This window comes from Mytilus edulis, chromosome 2, assembly GCF_963676685.1.
Source record: "Mytilus edulis chromosome 2, xbMytEdul2.2, whole genome shotgun sequence".
NCBI classification, from domain to species: domain Eukaryota; kingdom Metazoa; phylum Mollusca; class Bivalvia; order Mytilida; family Mytilidae; genus Mytilus; species Mytilus edulis.
The window spans coordinates 101,975,381-101,999,579 of record NC_092345.1 but is presented as its reverse complement, the minus strand read 5'-3'; the positions used below and the strand labels follow the sequence as shown (position 1 = coordinate 101,999,579).

At 32.0% G+C, this 24,199-nt stretch overlaps 1 protein-coding gene across 2 annotated transcripts in view; it reads right to left on the bottom strand.

The window, feature by feature from the left end:
* The window catches only part of LOC139513735 (uncharacterized transporter HI_0519-like), a 66,901-nt gene extending 43,049 nt beyond the window's left edge, over positions 1-23,852 (bottom strand). The window contains exons 1-2 of one of the 2 annotated variants that reach the window (XM_071302495.1): positions 23,582-23,852; positions 2,557-2,675 (exon numbers count right to left, since the gene is read on the bottom strand). The gene's annotated coding sequence lies outside the window, so the exon portion shown is untranslated. The remainder of the gene's footprint in view (positions 1-2,556; positions 2,676-23,581) is intronic. The other variant, XM_071302496.1, reaches the window with a different exon arrangement.
* Positions 23,853-24,199: the final 347 nt, after the last annotated feature.

Genomic DNA, 24,199 nt, shown 5'->3' with positions numbered 1-24,199 from the left:
TGATACAAAAATTTAACAATACTTTTAGATATTTGGATGATATATTGGCTCTAAATAATGACGACTTCAGTATGTATACTAAAGAAATTTATCCTGTAGAACTTACTTTAAATAAAGCTAATGATAACAATGACCACTGCCCTTTCCTCGATCTTGATATCTATATCATAAACGGGAAGCTTAATACAAAAATTTATGATAAAAGAGATGATTTTTCATTTCCTATTGTTAATTATCCATTTTTAGATGGTGACGTTCCCTTGTCACCATCTTATGGTGTTTATATATCTCAACTTGTACGATTCGCTCGTGTATGTAACAATGTATTAGATTTTAGCGAGAGAAATTTATGTATTACTGAAAAATTATTACACCAGGGTTTTCGATATCACAAACTGGTCAAAACATTTACTAAATTTTATCACCGGTATAAGGAAATAATTCGTAAATATAACTCAACATGCAGACATCTTATACGTTCAGGTATTTCACATCCAAAATTTTATGGAAATATTCTTTATAAAGCACAAAAATGTCAGTATTCTCCTCAGAAACTAACAAAACCTTTAAATAGACTTATTAAAAGGGGATATAGTTACGATATTGTTGTCAGGTCATTAAAGATTGCATATTTTGGCTTTAACATTGATTCACTGATAGGGTCTTTGCATCGGAACTAAACACATTTACTTCTAAAAAAACAGTTGTTGGCATGACACGGGTTATGTTCTTCTCATATATTTTATGATAGTATGATACTAAACCCCTAACGGGAGGGATTGTACCTGATTTTCATATGATGAAGACATAATCTTTCAATCAGTTTAATTGAGGTCTGGAGCTGGCATGTCAGTTAACTGCTAGTAGTCTGTTGTTATTTATGTATTATTGTCATTTTATTTATTTTCTTTTGTTACATCTTTTGACATCAGACTCGGACTTCTCTTGAACTGAATTTTAATGTGCGTATTGTTATTCTTTTACTTTTCTACATTGGCTAGAGGTATAGGGGGAGGGTTGAGATCTCATAAACATGTTTAACCCCGCCGCAATTTTGCGCCTGTCCCAAGTCAGGAGCCTCTGGCCTTTGTTAGTCTTGTATGATTTTAAATTTTAGTTTCTTGTGTATAATTCGGAGTTTAGTATGACGTCCATTATCACTGTACTATTATGCATATTTTAGGGGCCAGCTGAAGGACACCTACGGGTGCGGGAATTCTCGCTACATTGAAGACCCATTGGTTGCCTTCGGCTGTTGTTTGCTCTATGGTCGGGTGGTTGTCGCTTTGACATATTCACCATTTCCTTTCTCAATTTTAGCCAATGAGACATAAACATAAGTCACCGAACGATCTCCAGCGATGACCTGGTAAAAGCACCAAAAAAAGAAGCTCTGTTACCTTTGAATTACATTTTAATGCTACACTTTTAAACAGTACAATACGAATAAGAAATTTTAATTTAATTGCTAAAATGGTTTAAACATAGTTTTGACGAGAACGGCTTGCCATACTAAACGTTGTAATGAAAAGCACTTGCAGATATGCAGTTATGGATGCTACATTTTAATGAGACATAAATTATATAAATTAAAAGTTTAAGAACCACTACAAGTAACATCTATTTAGTCTGCGTGTAATTAAACAGTTAAGCTTTTCTCGGCTTTAACTGAAAATGCAAATTGAAACTACCTAGCAAGACGCTTTTGTTATCGTATATTAGATTTACAAAGTCACACCAATAGAACGGTATTTGAACGTTTAGTACTTTAATATACTTAATATGTTTTTAACACTGAACTGCTGACCTGAACCCAAGCTTGTTCGTGCTTATCATACTGTCATATTTAAAATACATGAATGTTTTCTTGTAGAAATATAAAGTTAGTTAAATGCACATTCGTGTATAAAAAGACGTTATAAATCATATCAAGTGAGATTTCATAAACCCGTTATAAATTATAAACATATATACGCTTCAATAAATCTGTACATATACACTTACATTTATTTTAAATTTGACTTTCTTAACACGTAAACCAAATCTTTTTCTATAGATGGGAGGGGTTGAATTCAGAAGAAAAAAACACTACACTATACACCTTTTTCAGCATGAAAACAGTTCATAAAACAGTCGCAAATGATAAGTTTTTATACGCACTGAAATATTATATTTACAGTGGATTACACAAATACATATTGATGCAGCCCACCAAAGACCCAAATCAAGACACACTCATCAAAGTTAATGTTGGTTGCTGTAATTAAAAAAGGTGCTTACAGTACCCCAAAAAAATATTTTTGTAAAAGGATTCTGTTATTATGATTTTATTTATACGTCCACAATTTTACGTACAGAGGATGTGACCAATCAGAGTTGACGCGATAAGTTAGGTCGTGTTGTTTTGTTAGATCATAATATTGAAGTGTTTTAAAGTATCATTATAAGATTTGCATTTATAGGAATAAGGAATTTGTTTATGTAGAATTAGAATATACATATTTATAAAGAGCATTTTATTAGACAATTAAACTAACGGATTAAGTATCAGCTTACCTTTATTTTCCCTGATCACAGGTGAATGTGTATTTCTTGTATTTGGATGAACGTTTAATTTTTCTTTTTGGTGACTACTCAACCTTTCAGTAAATCTTTATTGATAGTAATTATAATACCTGTAAAACAACTCAAGTGGGAACAGTAGTGTACTATTCTGTAACACACCTCATGTGGGGATTGTGTACAGTTAAATGATGTAAATAAATGTATCATAGTTTTTGTTTATGAATAGTATATTGTAGTAAATAAGACGGACATCACCACAACTACTCTGATTTCTAGATAATTTATGATTTAAAATTGCGTCGAAAGTAAAGACGGGATGATATTATATTCAAAATAAGCTTTCATAAAACGACATATAGAATAAACGGTTTACATAGAGCAGTGGCGAATCCAGGGGGAGGGGGTCAGGGGGTTGGAACCTCCCTTTTTTTGGACGATCAATGCATTTGAATAGGGACTTGTAAATGGACACCCCCTTTTTTTTCAAATGACTGGATCCGCCCCTGCAGAGATATATCTCGCCTATTGGCATTAAACTCAGAAAAGACAATATGACGGACAGCGACATTGCTAACACATATTGAACACAAGGTTATGTAATTTTCTTGATGAGTAATGTAAAAAAAAAAATACTAAATGAAAACAAAGCAGAATTTTAGGAGGGGTTATTCTACGGCTGAACACATTTTTATCATATTTTTTTGTATTATTGACTTGAAATTGCGTGTGTGTCGACTTTGAAAAAAGCGTTCGACTCTTTATAGCAAATTTACTTCTGTTCAAATTATTGCAGAATGAAGTAAATGACACTTTTTTGTTTGTTTTTCATAAAAGTTTGACTGTGCCAAATATCGTATTAGACATCAGGGCAAAACATGAGATTTATTCCCTTGTGATATGGGCTACGGCAAAAAATTGATGTGCACTGATAGTTGTGCAACTTTACAAAATATATCATTGATCTACCACAAGTAGTTTCTATCAAATTAATATCAGTAGAAAACTTTTATTTTTTCGATTAACATGACATATTTTGGGTTATTGGTGACTCACAGGCGGAAAAGGACATGTGATTGTTGAATTATTATCTGTAGGAGGATGCACATGTGTATTTTTTTTACAAATTGCGGTTTATCGCAATTTGTACTAAACAGATTATTTAGAAGTATTTAACCGATCGATTCAATTGCCTAATGTTACAAAAAAAAATAGATTTTTTAATCTTGGTCGTGAGGCAAAGGGTTTTCAAAATTTACCACCGCAATGTCATCTTCGCTAGCTAAGGGTTACAAGAGAGCGGGAGTGGATCGTAACCCTTGGCTAGCGAAGATGGTGAAACATATATTTCATTACGGTCAACGGTCGTCTTTAAAATCTTGACGCTCAGACATGTATGTGGTGATTGCAATCAATCAGTTAAATGTGACCACAGTGGCGTTTGATGCGAGACGTGTGATCAGTGGTATCACAAACATTGCTTAGGTTTTCATTCATAAAAGTTCTGAAGATCTAAATAAAGGCAACATGCAGTAGTATATCGCTATTCGAAACTCAAAAATCAATTGAGAAAAAAAAACAAATCCGGGTTACAAACTAAACTGAGAGAAACGCATCAAATATAAGACGAGAACAACGACACAACAGAAACACAACATTAGAATGTATTACACACAGAAACGAGCTATAATATAACAATTGCCATTTTCCTGACACGGTACAGGACATTTTAAGAAGAAAAAAATCTTAAAATGGTTGGTTGAACCTGGTTCTGTGGTCTCTAACTGACAGCACGATAAGTTTACGTTGCCTTGTCTGTGATGAACCAAACTATAGCCGACAGTTTTTGATCAACATGGTATAGAATTATCAAATCCATTTGCAGGTCTATATATAATTGGTGGCATTAATCACTCAACATTAGTCCAGATAATCAAAATCGAAACATCAAGTTTATTCATTCATCTAGACACATACGTAAAAGAACTCGAGTATCATCTTTTGATAAACCTTTGAGGGTACTTAATATCAGTTTTCAGTCAATCACAAACAAGCAAGTCTAGTCAGTAACATCAACTAAAAAAGAGGCGATGTTCTTAAAAAGAAGAACTTTAGTTCTGATGCATATGAAGTTGCACCCCCTTGATAACACAGAAATGTAAGCGCAATAAGTAGACATTATTGGTTCAAAAATATTGAATGTAAGCTCCTTCTATAACCCAACACATCTGACGAAACCAGTCTAAATAAAAATGACTTAATGATTAGAAAACCACATAAATAAAAACAAATTTACTTTTATAATATTGAAGACTTTAATCTCCCTGGTTGTGATTAGACAACATCCCTATGATCATTCCAAATCTACCAAGTAGATTAAGTATTAAATTAAAATTAAAGTCTTCAATCTAATAAAAGTAAATTTGTGTACAGCGGGACAATTCTTGGCTTGCGTTGAGTTTGAGAGAGCTATTGCCAATTCAGCAAACACAATATCCCTATGATCATTCCAAATCTACCACTAAGTACAAAGAGTTGAAATTATATCTGGTCTATGTGATCACGATATTGTGTTTGCTGAATTGGCAATAGCTCTCTCAAACTCAACACAAGCCAAGAATTGTCCCGTTATACAAAAAAGAAAACAGAAATAAACCATACTCCGCTCACCTGGTATTTGTATTTAGATCTAGCATCAATGATTATTTTTGCTGTTTTTGACCATTATTTTGACCCCTTTTGTTAAATCAGCTTTTCAAAGTTTGTTTGAGGTTTTGGCCGGGTCCAATTCCTAAGACACATTAATTGTAGAAATGCGTTTCTGGTTAGTAAAATTCTTGCCGCATTGTCATTGTTTTCATGATAGTGATATGTGATCCTTATACAAGTTTAAAAATAATAAACTTATAAAGCTACAAGACATGTTTATTCACAATTTTAAATATTCAAATCACCGAAACTGCTTTCATTTTTTTCTGTAATGAAAGAGAAGTTCCTTCATAATAAATTCCAAATGAAAAAAAATATTCTGGAATATTAATTTCACAGGAATAAATATTACAGTAGATGTTCCGAACGAAAAAAAACCAGTATATAATATTTATTCCAACAAATACAGGTATACTGATATTGTTTATAACATAGTTTTCACTTGAACTTCTGGTATGTTCAACAAATATACGTTGACAGGTCGAACCATATCAATACTTTATTCGGCATTTTGAAGAAGAAAAACTCAAATTTACTAACCTTGAAATATAACCAACGCTTTTTGCATCTTTAATTGGTAAAGCAAAGACCGAATGGCAAATTCTTTTATTACAAAAACCAACCAATCTGACAATATCATTGGTTACGCAGTTGGTTTCCTGCTTTGAAGTTTTATCGTATTAACAAGGAGAAAGCTTCAGGCGATGTCATTTGTTGTTTAATGTTTCATTGGCGTATACGTGATTCATAATTTTAATATTATAATAACTGATTTTCACACCAATGAAAAGTTATACTCATAGAATAAAGAATAAGTATAATAGTATTTTTGATTTGAGGTATTATAACATTACTCACTTAGCAGGAAATGGTTTGAGACAATGGGATTAAAAAATTATTAAAAAGTTCTGAAATATAAAATTATATATGTAAATTGAGACGTAGTACAAACAATATTTTTTGTTAGTCCCCTAAATCATTAATGTATTAAATTTAAATAAACTGACAAAACAGCTCAACATAGGTCATGGATAAAAAGATTACTACTATGTAACAAAATTGAGAATGAAAATGGGGAATGCGTCAAAGAAACAACAATCCGACAAAAGAGCAGAAAACTAATGTTTATAAGTGTGGATTCTCTTGGCTAAAATCAAGAACATATATATTATAACATTGAGTATGAAAATGGGGAATGTGTCAAAGAGACAACAATCCGACCATAGAGCAGACAACAGCCGTAGGCCACAAAGGGGTCTTCAATGCAGCGAGAAACTCCCCCACTCGAAGGCGTCCTTCAGCTGGCCCCTTAACAAATAAAACTTGTTATCTGTCACTTCAAATTTGTTATAGGGGCATTCATTTCATCACTAAAGGTACAAAATGCTAATTGGATAATAAAAAATAGCGCCGATTGCATTCCCATATTCAAATGCAAAATGAATACTTAAGTACTGAATATCGGATGACCGCAAGTCTTTATGGATGGTCTTAAGTACTTATCTCAGAAAAAAAATCACATCTCTATACCTGAAAGTGAGGTTAATGTACAGATATAATTCTTTTTTTGGACAGGCTCGTGTGTGGATGATAAATAATTGACAGGGAATTCAACCTCACCGTAATGACTATTATATTGTAGTGATACAAATCAGTATACTCTGGTTTGATTTTATATATTATATTAGAATTTGTATATTACAGTTACATGTATATATAATTTTTCCTCCATTTGTATATCATTCTATTTGACTATATTAATGATAGTGCAGTGCCAAGTAAAATGTAGCTCGTATTGAAACCACAGTAATGTATACACATGGTTGTAAATATATGCATTGCACAATTCATGTATATATTGTGCACTTTCTCTCTACCTGCATGTATCTGCAAGGTTTTTCCCCTGAGGTCTATACTAAATGAATGCTTGTGAAGTTTACGTTTTAGCCACTCCAACAAATGCGTATATGAGCATAAACCATACTGCATATGCTATAAAGGCCCCGAAATGACAAATTTAAAACAATGCAAACGAGAAAAATAATGGCCTGATTATAAACATGCAAAACAATAAACGAAAAACAAATATGATCTACAACAACAAACAACACCCACTGAATTACAGGCTCCTGACTAGTGACAGGCACATTCATAATGCGACAGAGTTAATAATGTTAGTGTTCTTCCGATCCTTCCCATAATATAGTACAGTGGTGTAACAACCATTTGAACAAATCAGTTGAAAAAGGCTTAACTCATCAGAATCGATACAAAACACAAATACACACGTGACCAGACGTTGTAGGGTATTTATACATTCCCAATCAAGAAAAGACACTTAGTACAGATCTAAGAGTACTAAGTATCTTTGACAGCTAGTTCAAAGTCAATAACAACTTATAAAAAAAATCAAGTACCTCAGACTAAAATATCAATCAGTGCACATCCTTCAAAAGTCAGAGAAAAACATGATTTCCTGCAATGCCAAAATATATTTATCGACAGATTGCAGAAAGTGAACGTGCATACTAGTATGTATATGTTTAGAACAATACTTATTCGTTAGGTTTTAGTTCTACTGATAACAATATCAATATGCATACCATTTAAAAAAAAGTGTTCAAAAGAACTTGAAGTTATATGAAAGAAGTATCATATCAAGTAAAATCAGTTCAGTTGTACATCATATGAGCAAAATTTGTAATATGACGAAACATATCTCTACAAAACGGTCGATTTCATAAAACAATTTATTAGCAGTATGTTTAAAAAGGTTATACAAATTTTGACGGTGACGTTGTTTACCGAGCTCGTAAACTGAAATACGATTCGGGTAATTTTACCGATCCTTTAAATAAGGGTCATTATAAAAAAAAGTGCATATTTCGACGAGGTAATATTTTGAAAAATGATGTCATTGTTTAAATTTTTAAATGTGTCCCGCTATTCTATAGTATGGTAGCAACGATATCCAGAAATATGCCATTGGAAAAATGAAGAGTTTCTTCAATTTTAACAATTTTAGGTCATCCTTTGAAAAAATCGTGTCAATGGTGTTACCAATTTAAAGCATACATTTAGGTACTAAATATTATTGTTTAACATCTAACAAGTGTTCCAATTTGTTGTTAAGGTTTAAATTACGACTTATTGACATTATTCATATAGCTGTGCATTCTATTTAAACATAAATTTCAGAATACATTGTCCTTAAAAAAAGTTGGCTGTCCTAATTATTGCCGTTGTAAATATTAAAAAAATATTTTTGAATTGTATAAGATTAAATGATAATAATATACCCAATCCTTCGTACACGACCTAAAAACACTTTCATTTATGAATAAAGATAAAATAAAAAATGTCGCATTTTTATACAGTAACACCACTGATCCTTCAGTAACTCCAATGACACAAAAGTATCACCAATAACATCACATTTCAAATTTTACCTTTATCAAGTACTGAACACAAAGCCAAGATCACCGAGCACAAGAAAAAGATGAAACAATAATTCTTAGGCTAAAAAATCTCAAATTATATAACATAACATCCATTACTAAAAATGTCAATAGTGTTACTAAATAGTGTCATTGGTGTTACCAGCATACATCAGTTTGTGAAAACTGTGTATATGTAATACATGATATTGTTAAAACATTGTTAAATAATATTGTTTTTCATAAAAAAAAAAATATGATGTTTAGCTTGTTAAACATGAAAGAAACACAAAACAATGTTGATTGTCATGATATATTCAGTGGTGTTACTAAACTGGTCAATGGTGTTATTTTATCAAAATTGTCTCACCATTGACAGTAACACCAATGATGTAAGGTGTATTTTAAGATTCAGTTACGAAATAAGTGCTCCATTCCCCGATTCTATATGTTTTTACTGGTGCATGTTTCTATAATCAATATGTTTCATTATTCAAAGTCAAGGAAATGTTTTCAAAAAATGATTTTTATAAAGGGTACACCATGGACACTATTTCCAATTACGATATAACCTTTTATTTACTTTTACGATTTTTTTTTACTAGATCTTTAACATAATTGTTTGTCTTCTTTTGCATAACATGCTTACAGGTAACATTGCTAAGGGAGAAACTGTTGTAAATGCCTAAATCTTGCGAAAGATAACTCTTATCCTACTAATTTGTCCTTTGGTAACACCATTGACTTAAAAAATGTAACATTTCCTTTTGGTGAAATTTTTTATTATAAAACCAACATACACCTCCCAAAATCATTAAAAAAATGTTTGTATGTATCAAAATGCAATAAAAAGTGATAAATCATAATAACAAATGATATGAATAATAGTCCTATTTCAAGTCTGAAAGGATTTGTAGTAAAAAATAACAATTAATTCTGGCTATCTTCAAGGGTTTAAGAAAACATTAAGGATGTTTTTATAACATTTCATACTGTAAACAGTATATTGTGTATCACAAAACATTCATATCTAACATATGCAAGTGTTATTTTGATATATGTTCATGTCTGTGACTTAAAAAGACCCAATAACATAGTTTTGCATGTTTTTTTGATAATGACCCATAAACGTATTCTAAGCGGTTCGGTGCATTACGTTTGCGCGCATTACCATTACATTTGCGCGCAAAAATCATTACGTTTGCGCGCAGCTTTTGATTACAATTGCGCGCATTTTTTTGACAGGTAAACTCAGGTAATAATACAGGTAATAATACTTATTTATTTATAATTAGTTCAATTATTTACGAGTACAAATGTATAAGTACTCATTCCGTTAGTCTTGATCCCCTACTCACCAACGATGAGGTGGAAGTGGGATTTCGAACAAGATAAGTCCGTTTTATTAAGCACTAAATCCTAGAAATATGTACAGATAAAAATGTTAAAATGCTAAAACATAGCTAATCATAAAGGTAAAAGTATTAATAATTTCATTACTTTACATGTAGGTATGTGTCGAAACATGTTTGTGCCTTGGTGTAACTTTACAAACTAACTTAAATTATTTACTTATTTTAAAAACGATCACTATTCGTTTAAATCCTTTTCACTCTGAAATATTCGCAATGAAGCTACATGTATTAAGCTATTATACTACGGAGTTTTTAATGATCATTTTATAATTGGTTTTATAATTCAATATGAACAATATATAGTTTGAATTAAGAAATATTTTCAAAATTAATAATTGCATTATAGTCATATTTATTATGAAATAAAAAAATATATAGTCAATTATAATTTAATTTTTATTTTATATTTTTACCTCAGTTTACCTGTAAAATGAATGCGCGCAAATGTAATCAAAAGCTGCGCGCAAACGTAAAACATTTTAATCCCCAAATGCGCGCAAACGTAGTGCGCCTAAGCGGTTACCAATTCAACACGGTTATCAGGTCTTTTTTTATCGCAGGTTATTTAAAAAAAAAAATTAACCACTAGAATTAAAGTTTTAATGAAAGATACATTTTTATTTCAAACATCTAAAACTTTAATGTGTTTTTATTCTCAATTTTAACTAATTAGTGGCATATATTAGGTGCAAAATTTAACCGACCCTTCTGTCATTTCGAGAATCTTAAGAAAACAGCACCCAATTCTATATTCTACAAATAAAACTTTTTTATTTTAATTTTTTATTGAAATCTGTACACTTGTTAGTAATGAAAACATCTAATACTAGTACCTTATCCCAGCCTAGTTAATGTGAGCAATATTACATGTAAATATATATCTGTTAGTATTTGATAGTTCATTTTACAAAACATTATATCAACTGTAGTTACTATATTATACTACCACATTTTTCATTTGCATTTAAAGAGTTAAAAATATAACATAAAAGAATGTTAAAAAAAAGGACCACAAATAAATGTATGATCAAATTAGAATAATTATGTTAACAAACATACAGATATTCTAAGTTTTATGGGTTTTTTTTTAGAATGGAAATATTGAAGAAAAATAATTGAATTTGACCAAATTTGAAATAATTAAAAAAAAAATTTAAAAATTAAAACATATAAAAGTAAAGAAAATAAATACAATGTTCTGATGAATATTTTTGATCTTAGTTAACAAATCAACTACTAGAACTAAAGTTTTAATGACAGATATACATTTGTATTTCAAACATCTAAATCTTTAAGAACTCGATGTGTATTTATTCTCAATTTTAACTAATTAGTGGCATATGTTAGGTGCAAAATTTAACGGACCCTTCTGTCATTTCGAAAATCTAAAGAAAACAGCACCAAATTCTATATTCTACAAATAATACTTGTACTTTGTACATAAAAGAGGGACGAAATATATCAGAGGGACAGTCAAACTCATAAATTGAAACTAAACTGACAACGCCATGGCTAAAAAAAAAAGACTAAGAGACAAACAATAGTACATATGACCCAACATAGAAAACTAAAGAATAAGTAACGCGAACCCCACCAACAACTAGGGGTGATCTCAGGTGCTCCGGAAGGGTAAGTAGATCCTGCTCCACATGTGGCACCCGTCGTGTTGCTTATGAGATAACAAAATCCGATAAATAGTCTAATTCGGTACATAAGTTAGGCCATTGGCTTTCTTGTTTTCTTGTTTTACATTTGTCATTTCGGGGCCTTTAACAGCGCATAATGCGGTATGAGCTTTCCACATTGTTTAAGGCCTTTTAGTGATTCATAGTTTGTTAATTTCGGTGTCATTTTGGTTTCTTGTGGAATGTTGGTCCGTGTATATCTGCGTCCATTCGTTTTTCGTTTTGAAATATCAAAAACAAAAAACAAAAAACGAAAGTGTTTTCATTTTTCGTTTTTGATTTCATAAAAACAAAAATGAAAAACGAAAGTGTTTTCATTTTTCGTTTTTGATTTCTTAAAAACCAAAATGAAAAACAAAAGTGTTTTCGTTTTTCGTTTTTGATTTCACAAACAAAAAACGAAAAACAGTATTTTCATTTTTCAATTTTGATTTCTCAAAAACTAAAATCGAAAAATGAAAGTGTTTTCATTTTTCATTTTTCATTTCACAAAAACAAAAAACGAAAAACGAAAGTGTATTTATATTATCTTTCCAACACAGTTTAATTGTCATTCAAAAAATGACAATGTTGTCATTTGTCATTCATTTAAAGGTCGTTAAAGTATACATGCACAGCGGTTGTCAGATCAATACTACTTTAATCGAAGATAATGTCGACGGATGCAAAAGTCTTTAGCAATCGGAACAATATGGATGCGTGAACTTTATTACTTTTAAGTTTAGAAAGGTCGATCCAAAATTATTAGAATTGATGACCAAGATCCATCTGCCAGTATTTTACGAACTACGAGGACGATAATGTATTTTGCTTGATTTAATTTTCAAAATTTCCGCAATTTCACAATTCAAACTGGGATATTAAATTGGTTTGTCATTAGGAGCCTATAAGGTATTAATTTTGCTTATTTGTGAAGACTATAAGGTGACATTAACTAGAGGTCGTTGATGGGGGATCATGGAATTGGGAATAGTGGACAAAAAATATAAATAATAGAGACAATGGACCAAGAAATAAATAAAATAGCTAGAATAATGGTGTTAAAATGTAATGATAAGAGAATAATTGTCAAAAAGTAAAAAGAATAGAGAAATATGGCATAAAATATCACAGAATACAGAAATTAAGAAGATTGCTATTGGTTATCATATGGTTCTCTTTATTTCTATGTCTATTAATTCAGAAGCATGCTTTCATTATTTACCAACATTTTACATATCACATTATAAAAAAAGACTATTATTTTGCAAACTACCATAGATTTCCGGTAATTGTTCTGCATAGACCACACCACATTGGAGTCCCTGTAAATTTTTTTCAAGTGGACCGCAGTTACCCACCCTACCCCATCATTACATAAAAGTTAATAAACAAATGTCTACGGAAATACTTCTGTCCGAACAATGTGTAAAGGGGAGCTTGGTAGCTGATGTCTGCTGGAGAAAAAAATCAAGGTTGCTGTTCAGCTTATTTTTTTTCAAAGATAGGTCCAAAGTTGGGGTAGAACACCGAACCCCATCCTTACCGAAAATGAAATAAAAATTGTCCTCACTAGGTGCAAAGGGAAGCTGGGTAGCTGGGGTCTACAGTAAAAAAACCAGGGTGTTGTTCTGCTTAGGTTTTTTTTTCTAAAGTAGGTCTAAAGTTGAGGTCGTATACCCTACAAAAACCCTTACCAGACAGTTTAAAAAAATTCTGCGGCAATACTTTTATCTGCTCTAGGTGAGACCGTAAGCTAGAGATCTAGGGCCTACTTGATCAAAATTACAAGTTAATTTATAGCATGGATCAATCTTTTTTAAGCTAATAAATAATTTACTTGCCCACCATACTTTGAATACAAAAAATAAACCTTTTGTCCAGTCATATTTAAGCGAAATCTACTAGTTCAGAGGTAGAATGTTTTGTAAAAACAGTTTTGTGAGGCAAAAAAAAACTTAAACACGAGTGCAACTTTCTTTTCTTTTAATGCAGAATTATTATTACTTTTCATGAACTATTTGACAGGATGCCGATAATAAGGAAAGCTATTTCACCCAATAGTGCAATTTTGCCATCATTAAAAAAAATCATAATTATTTACGATTCTATAAACACTCCAAGTGTTGACTATTTAAAATGTAAAGCGGGCAGTACGCTGTGTAATATATCGAAAGCGATTGATTTTGGCTTTATATAACTAACAATAACATAAGATGTATGTTTCATTATAATTCGTTATTCTGATTGGCTAACTGCACATCCCATGTTACATTACACAACGAAAATCATTATTCATGATGACACGAGGTCCTACAATAAAGTGCAAAGGTGAATTTGATAAAACTTGATAAAAATCGTGTTTTCATGATCCTAGCTAAAACATGTAATTATAAATATTGAATGCTTCTTTTTGTAACTTCATAGGGTTGTAAAAGCGTTGACCATGCGTACATTTTCAGAATGAAGCGCTTCCGCTTTTCATACAAAATGTATTTCGGTCATCGCCTCAATGAAGTAACAAAAAAAAGCATTCAATTCTTAAATAAACCAGAAATGAAATTTTAAAATTCATTGAAAAGTGTCTTTGACTGCTTAATTATATTTTAAAAACTGGTGATATAGTGGTTATATATTAATAAAAACATTTTAAGTACGTTTGAGTCTTATGCAATATTTTGTTTTTATATATTTGAAAACTGACTGCTACCGACTGGTTGCTTGAGCCTGGTCTCACAAACTCCGCATTTTCATTACAGCCGATTACATTGAGTGTGTAGACAAAGGTAATATCTTTGGATCGCTTGTTTGTTAGCTGAACTATGAAGTAACTAGGTAAGGTATACCACCCTCCTGTAGAAGGAGCCTAGTCCTACAGACAGATTGATTGGTTATTTGTCGAACTATTCTGCTCTTAAAGGAGGGTAGTTTACCTAATCTAATAATACAGGCAAGCTAACCAAGGATAGGCTACCTTTGCCTGCACATTCAGTGCAATCGGCTGTAACTTTTTTACATTACAGGTTGCAACACCTTGCCAAATCATTAGGTTCCAATAAACGCTTGGAAAATTTAGTTAATGTTCTTTCCCATAGGGTTTTATGCAGAACAATTATCGGAAATCTATTATGGAAACTTGCAAAAACAATATCAAAATCGAAATCTAAGTGAACAATGAAGTTACTCACATTAAAAAAGGTTGAGACATTGAAGGCCAAATATTATTTTTTTATTCTTGCGTGTCTTATTATAATCAGACGGTAAATTTAGAGTTTACAAAGAAATTTAATATTAAGACAATTATTAATGTCGAGTTTCATTGGTGAAATTAACACTACAATACAAATAAATGATTCTCAAATGATCATGACTTTTGCTTGTAGTAAAATGATCAATAAATCAATCAATCAATCAATCAATCAATTGATCAATCAATAAAATTGAGAATGGAAATAAAAAATGTGTCAAAGAAACAACAGTCAGCCTAACCAAAGAGCACAGCCGAAGGCCACCAATGAGTCTTCAACACAACGAGAAAAATCCGGGCTTCAGCTGGTCTCTAAATAAAAATATATACTAGTAATGTGAAAGTGGACGTCACATTTAACTTAGACAAAAAAAAACATAAAAAAACTAAAAAAGATCAGAGTCTACTGTCTTGGGACAGGCGCAAATATACGGCGGGGCTAAACATGCTTTGTTAGATATCAACCCTCCCGCTATACAATTATATCTAGCTAATGTAGAATAAACAAACACACAACAATATGCACAGAGAAACTCAGACGAAATCCGAGTCCGATGACAAAATAGTAAACAAAAGAAACTACACAAAACGAATATGATTCATAAATTAACAAAGAACTACTAGCAGTAACTGACATGCCAGCTCCAGACCCCAATCAAACATATCGAAAGAATATATAGATATAAGAAGATGTGCATGGTTTAAGTGCCAATGAGACAACTCTACATCCAATTCACAGTGAGTAGAGGGAAACTATTATAGGTTAAAGTACCCTCTTCAACACAAATCCTTGGCTCACACCGAATAGCAAGTTATAAGGATCCTCCAAAATGACTAGCGTAAAACCATTCAAACGGGAAAAACCAAAGGTCTAAACTCTATATGAGCCAGTCCATGCGAAAAGGTACAAAAAGTCCTTTTGGTAAACTTTACAGGACACGTTATCAAAGTTTGTTATAGTATTTTTGAAAAACGATTTTATCCGAAAAAAAATTACATTAATGTAAACATTCATAAGATTGTCAATTCTATCCCGAATTTGTCAACTAAAACCGAAAAAGACGTAGAAATATCTGAATGTTTGGTATTTGAGCAAGTGTAAAATCATTTGTTCCCCGGACTAATGCTATACCGACCAGAAACTACAAAAAATTATGACACTACAGAGACAAAAGTCAATAATTTCCGTCAGATCTACAGGTTTAAAGAAAGAAAGACAACATTAAAACATGAGGGAAAATGCAAAAACTATGACATCTAGTGTTTTAGAAATTGAAATTTAAGTAAGTTAAGTTAAGTTAAGTTATTTAATATTATATAAATCAACCTTAGTTGCACGGGATTCGAACCGAAGTTAAGTTAAGTTAAGTTATTTAATATTATATAAATCAACCTTAGTTGCACGGGATTCGAACCGTTGCCCGGTTTGATTGCATTGATATCCGCATCGTAAGCGAGAGCCTTATCCCCACTGCTACCAGGTTTAACGTTATCGATTGGCAAATCAAGCCATTTAAACTGTACTTTGAAAATGATTGAAATATATGAAATAATTCACTAAAAATTTTGATAAAACTAGGGGGGGGGGGTCTCAACACTCGCAGGTTCGTGTAGCTCACAGCTTGATGATATGAGGGAAAGTAAATGTGTATTATAAATCACAAGTCTACTACCAATAATTATGCACACTTTTTAGAATTTCGTAAATTTTTCTTTTTTGTACCTTTTCGCATGGACTGGCTCATATATAACTAGAGGCTCTGAAGAGCCTGTGTCGCTCACCTTGGTCTATGTGTTTTTGGTGATGGTGATGTATTCGTAGATCTTACTCTACAAAACATTGTTGATGCTTACAATTATCTCTATTTATAATGAACTTAGCCTAGTAGTTTCAGTGGAAAATATTTTGTAAAAATGTACAAAATTATGAAAATTGTTAAAAATTGACTATAAAGGGCAATTACTCCTTAAGGGGTCAATTGACCATTTTCGTCATGTTGACTTATTTGTAGGTCTTACTTTGCTGTACATTATTGAAGTTTACAGTTTATCTCTATCTATAATAATATTCAAGAAAATAACCAAAAGCTGAAAAATTTTCTTAAAATTACCAATTCAGGGGCAGCAACATAACAACAGGTTGTCTGGTGCATCTGAAATTTTCAGGGTAGATAGATAATGACCTAATAAACAATTTTACCCATGACAGATTTGCTCTTAATGCTTTGATTTCTGAGATATAAGCCAAAATCTTCATTTTACTCCTATGTTCTATTTTTATCCATGGCGACCATCTTGGTTAGTTGGCAAGGTCACCGGACACATTTGTTATACTAGATATCCCAATGATGATGATGGCTAATTTTGGTTGAATCTGGCTCAGTAGTTTCAGAGAAGAAGATTTTTGTAAAAGTTACGACGACGGACGACGGACGCCAAGATATAAGAAAAGCTCACTTGACACTTCGGGCCAGGTGAGCTAAAAACGAGAAGCGAGAACGACATCAATAAACGACAACTACTGTTTTTTGTGTGATTTTTTTATTACTAGACCAAATATTTCATGATTTTTTATTATCTAGGACTGTATTTTTGATTAACAATTGATAACCAAGTTTAATAAAATCATATGTGTGTATAGCAAACATATTAACTTTGGCTTGAAATACGTCTATTTAATTGTTTTCGACTCGCTCTGCTCGGTCGGAAAAATTGACAAGAATAAAATCCTAAGTTTGAACGCGTTTGTTCAATAATCTTATTAAAATTAATATATATATTCATTTTCTCATACACATAAGTATTACGAAATTAGAGATATACATTTTGATTAGATTAGTTCGTCTAATTTACAAATGTAGTGTTATCTGTAGTAAATTTACTGACTTCTTTAATAAAGGATTTGAATAAGAATGTGTTCATACCACATAAATGCCCCACTCGCACTATCATTTTCCATGTCTAGTGGACCGTGGAATTGAGGGTCAGAACTCTATATTTGGCATTGAAATTAAAAAGATCATATGATATAGAATATGTGTACTGAGTTTCAAAAAAAATATATCTGTACAGTAACTTCACTTTCAAGTATAGAGATGTGATTTTTTTTTCTGAGACAAGTGCTTGTGACAATCCAAAAGAACTTGCAGTCATTCGATGTTCAGTACTTCAGTACTTTGATTGTTTGAAAACGAGGTAAAAATACCCTGCCACATTCGGTATGTGTTTTTGTTAGACCTTTTTTTTTTTCCTTCTGTTTTGTATCGATCTCATACGTTTATGCTGTGCTGTAACAAAACTGTCCCGGCTGTTTACAAGCATGTTAAACGTCAAAATATATTGCATGTGCCTGCTCCAACTCAGGAGCATGTAGTTCAATGGTTTTCGTTTGTTGATGTCTTTTATATATGTTTTTCGTAATTCATGTTGTTTTAAAATAGGCTGTTATTTTTCTCAATTGAACTGTTTCATATTTTTCAATCCATGGACTATTGTAGCCGACAATACCGTATGTTTTTTTCTCATTGTTGAAGATTATATGGTTGCCTATATAATTGCTTACATCCACTACATTTGAACTTTGTTGGATAGTTGACTCCTTTGCATTAATACCAAATCTCCTTATTAAAAGTTGAGGGGTGTGTGTGTGTTTCTTTGGAAAATTTCAATGTTTTTCTCCCAGGTCACCCAGTTTGAATAGAATATTTTGACATTTTGCTGTGCTCTTGAATTTGAGTTAAGAGCCAACCAAAGCTCACGGCCTGTTGGTGGGTAGTTGGTGACTATATGGTAAGCTCTGGATGTCTTTTTGAGTATTGCATACGGTGATTTGGTGATGTCTTCATGTCATGCATTGTCCCATTACTTTATATAGACAGCTTATCAGTCAACCTGATCTATCAAGTAGCTCTCCTCGCCTTTTGTATAGTCAGACGAAAAACAAGATATAAACTGACTTAGCTTGGTATATACATGTTTATTTAATATACTCGTATAAATATAAAAAAGAAGATGTGGTATGATTGTCAATGAGACAACTCTCCACAAGAGATCAACATAACACAGAAATTATCAACTATAGGTCATCGTACGGCCTTCAACAATGAGCAAAGCCCATACCGCATAGTCAGATATAAAAGGCCCCGAAATGACAATGTATTTAACAATTCAAACAAGAAAATTAACTTATTTATGCACAAAAATTGAACGAAAAACAAAAATGTAACACATAAACAAACGACAACCACTGAATTACAGGCCCTGACTTGGGACAGGCACATACACTTTGAATGTGGTGAGGTTAAACATGTTAGCGGGATCCCAAATTCAAGTCAAATTGATATTTTAAAACAACATAAAAGTTAAAAAGTGTAAAACAAAATATTTTAATAAATGTTGAAAATATTTTTGTGTTTGTGAGTGGAAAACTACTTAAAATTGTAGAAATATTCAAAAGTAGCTCTCGCGTTTTTGTTCTGCGGCTACGTTAACGGAACATCAATCAAGTAATCGATCTTCATGACTATGGCTTCAATATTTAATGGTATAAAATATCATATTCTGCTTGTCGTAGACTCAAAAAGACTTCAAGTTGGAATAGATCTACGAAGACTAAAGAACGTTCATATGTGGTTTAGCAATTGTACATGCCCACGAAACCGACGTCCAGATATTGTTCGGAAGATGTTTTGAGAAGTTTCGATGCGACCGGACAAGTAAAATTAAACTGTTACAGTATATTACAGAACACAAAACTGGCTATCTTTGCTGTAAATACAAGTTAAAAACCTGACATGGTTTACATTAAAGCTAAAAATCCCAATCCCACGGCATCAAATAATTAAAAAAAAACATATGGAGGTATAAACTAGCATTGAGCCGTGTCCACTCGGGTCCGAAATAGAAAATAAAGAGATGTGGAGTAAATGTACACGGGACAAAATCGCACACAATATATAGAAAAAATTATTAATGAACAGGGCTTTTATGCCTGTTCTTCATCTTGAAAGGAGCTGGAGGGTCTTCAACGAGGAACTAGACCATTGATCCTCATTATACAAAAGTAACATAGGTTAGTGCATCGGACAATACAAAAACATAAGTTCCTGGTTCGATCCCCGTTCCGTTGAGAAAATTTCCAATCCACTATTAATAAATATGTTTAAACTAACAATATATAGCCACACACTTGACTTTGTGGATTACATTACATTTTTTTCGTCATCCTACATCTGTCTTTTGATATTGTTCATACATGTAAATACTAAAGGTCTTACACTGTATCTATATATTTTGCTCCGAGACCAGAACATAATAAAATAGATAAATTAAAACTTGCGCTTTAGATTAAGAAAGGGTGTGAAAGATTTTGTATCATTTTTTCCAGGTCTTCTGGAGTCCTTGAGCCCTTCCCTCGCCAACAATATATAGTTTGCTTTATTTGTAAAAGAGGCTAGTTACGTTACAATATTATCATCTTAGATTAACCTCTCCAAACTTAAGTAAAGATCACGCACCCTTATTGTTTAGATTGATAAAGACTTTTGCATCCGTCGACATTATCTTCGATTAAAGTAGTATTGATCTGACAACCGCTGTGCATGTATACTTTAGCGATCTTTAAATGAATGACAAATGACAACATTGTCATTTTTTGAATGACAATTAAACTGTGTTGGAAAGATAACATAAATACACTTTCGTTTTTCGTTTTTTGTTTTTGTGAAATCAAAAATGAAAAATGAAAACACTTTCATTTTTCGATTTTAGTTTTTGAGAAATCAAAATTGAAAAATGAAAATACTTTTGTTTTTCGTTTTTTGTTTGTGAAATCAAAAACGAAAAACGATAACACATTTGTTTTTCATTTTAATTTTTAAGAAATCAAAAACGAAAAATGAAAACACTTTCGTTTTTCGTTTTGCTTTTTAAGAAATCAAAAACGAAAAATGAAAACACTTTCGTTTTTCATTTTGGTTTTTATGAAATCAAAAACGAAATGAAAACACTTTCGTTTTTTGTTTTTTGTTTTTGATATTTCTAAACGAAAAACGAATGGACGCAGATATACACGGACCAATGTTGTCTCATTAGCATCATCTCTTATATTCATTCACCGTATCGACTCACCATGCAAGCACCATATAGGACCGTCCATGTAGGTCCTATTTGTCATTTAGGTCTAATGATGTTCAGATTTCCGACTAAGTAGGTGATTCGATTAAACTGCATATGACATTTCGAGTTGTTTCTCTTTTGTCATATCTGAAAATTTCTAGTACTGCTGATTGTTTATTTAGCATTTAAATGTATGTTAAACACTGAAGTTTTATTGCTTCCGAATAAAGCATTCCTTCATTTTGTGAATAAGGCCTTGTTACAAACAATACTTCAGCAATAGAGAGGGAGGAGAGGTCGTGGTGGCTGATTGGTCAATCGAATCGCTGGCCAGTTAACACAAGGTTGTGAATTTTAACTACCGTAGTTTAATTACAATGGGATGGATGTGATCAATAGTAAAACAAAACATTCATATTAAAGAACATCAACCGTCATGTAAATCCACACTCAGTGGATCGAAATGCATAATGGGGAATATGAAACTATCTACGTTGCTGTTAGAATGAGGTTAAAAAATTGAAAACAACACGTTTAATAATTTCATGCGTCCGAAGCTTTTCTGGATTTTCCTTCATCAGGACTGCTCAAAGCCAAACATTTGAAATTCGAGGATGTATAAGTACCGGAACCGTTGAAGAGCTATATGACAAAAATACCTAAAATTGATAGCCAAATTCATCTAAAGGCAACTTTGCCTGAGGGAGTTAAAACCTTAGTTTCTTAATAATTTCAAAATTTACTTACAGACATTTTTAGAAACGTTTGTAAATCATGTCAGTACCGAAGTACTGACTACTGAGCTGATGATACCTTAGGGGACTGATAGTCCACCAGTAGAGGTATCGACCCAGTGATGTAAAAAATTGAAAAACAACACGTTTAATAATTTCATGCGTCCGAAGCGCTTTTCTGGATTTACCATACAGGAACGATCAAAGCGTTAACTTAGATGAATTTGGCTTTTTTGTTTTATGTTAATTTTGGTCATATAATCTTCACTTGTTAAAATCGTGTTTCATTAACTATCACTAAAGCACTACTGAGTAGTTGGCCTCGAGGGTAACATCCACTCAGTAGTTGAAACAGACATTTAAGATTCAGTAGTATCTTTTATTTCAAGGTCACTTGAAAAAATGAATTGCAGGCACAAACTGAAATGCAGACCGTTGAGTTGAATAAAGGCAAACGTAGTAAACGGTGTTATTATATCTGAAAGTACAATAGAAGAACTTGGCAAGAATTCTTTTTCTTCCTTATCTCTGATTAGTTTTGTACGAATTCTGCTTCATATAAGTGTTATAAATTTCCTGTTTACATAACTTTGAATTTTACGAAAAACTAAGGATTTTCTTATCCCAGGCATAGATTACCTTAGCCGTATTCGGCACAACTTTTTGTAATTTTAGATCCTCAATGCTCTTCAACTTTGTACTTGTTTGACTTTATAAATCTTTTGATATGAGCGTCACTTATGAGTCTTTTGTAGACGAAACGCGCGTCTGGCGTACTAAATTATAATCCTGGTACCTTTGATAACTAATTATATAAAATAAGTCGGTCAGTAGGATGCACAGCTAGTACACATTTGAGTACCGTCTATTTGTTGAAATATCAACCCAACAAAGTAAAATAAATATACTGTATTATAGAGAAAAAATGAAGTACCATCGGTAACACTTTTATTGATTTATCTTTATCTGGACCACGCAAACACAAACAATTGAAATGCGAAGATGTAGGAAAACGTGAATTCTTATGTAAAGTTAACCACCAAAAGCAACCAAAAAGAATCTGCCTGATTTTAACCTTGCAGAAAGGAGTATGGAGTAAACGAAGCATTAGAGAAAGCTATGTTATAACTTATCTATACCGACGCACTTAGCAGATGATGTCTCTGTGGACAACCAGTTTTAATTTTAATTTAATAAAAAAAAGTCAAGAAAAGAGTGAGCATAAAATAAGGAGATGATTGCCAATAAAGCAACTATCCACAAGAGAACACATGGCATGGATTCATTATAGGTAACTTAAAGGACTTTGTTAATTATCAAAACTCAAACCGCAAATAAATCATTACAAACAGATAATGTATTATAATGCTTCAAATTGGCGATTGGCTACATGTCCAATATAGTATCAATGTCAGCAAGTCTTGTTAAAAGATATGTTATATTACCACAGAGAGAATTTGCAACTAGCGATTGCCTTCTAGACCCCGATTGGTCACCGACAGCCGGTGTTTTATTTATAGAAATGTAATACTACTACGAGATATTCTCCTGTTGGGATTGGTTGCAATCCGATAGCTAGTGTTTATTATAGAGATATAAGAAGATGTGGTATGACTACCAATGAGACAACTTTCCATCCAAATCATAATTTGTAAAAGAAAAACAAATAATTGTCAAAGTATGTATATATATATACCTGTAATACTGTCACTAGACACTTAATACTAGAGAATTGCTGAAATCCTTAAATGGAATCACCGACGGATACTGTTTCTTTATTGGTTGGTACTATTATATCTTTTGTGATTGCCACAATAAGTAGTTAGTAAAATCATTTGTCCCAGTTCCACTCTTTAGCGGTGAATATATAAGCCACGCGTCAGTATGAAAACATATAGATACTTGTTAAAAAGAATATTTGGTGTGTTTGGCAAGGGTACAACTCTTCACAAGAGACCAAATCACACAAAAAATACCGCATCATTTGGTAAGAATGTATGAATAATATTTGAATAGAATTTTTGAAATCTTACATAACAATTGAATTTAAAGACCTTGAAACAATAAATCCTTGAATTAAAATAGATATATTAAGGCCAATCATATAGGAAACATGATGTCTAATAGATCATTACAAGATCAAGGAATGGTTTGTAACTACAAAAAAACTGCTATATCTCAGAATCTGTGTAGCAACAACAAAAGAATATCTATCACAATATTTACGAAATAAAAGATTCATATTAACTCCACAATTGACAATGTTATGAATAGTTATTTGCCGTTGTCAAGATAATACTATACCATTGATTTA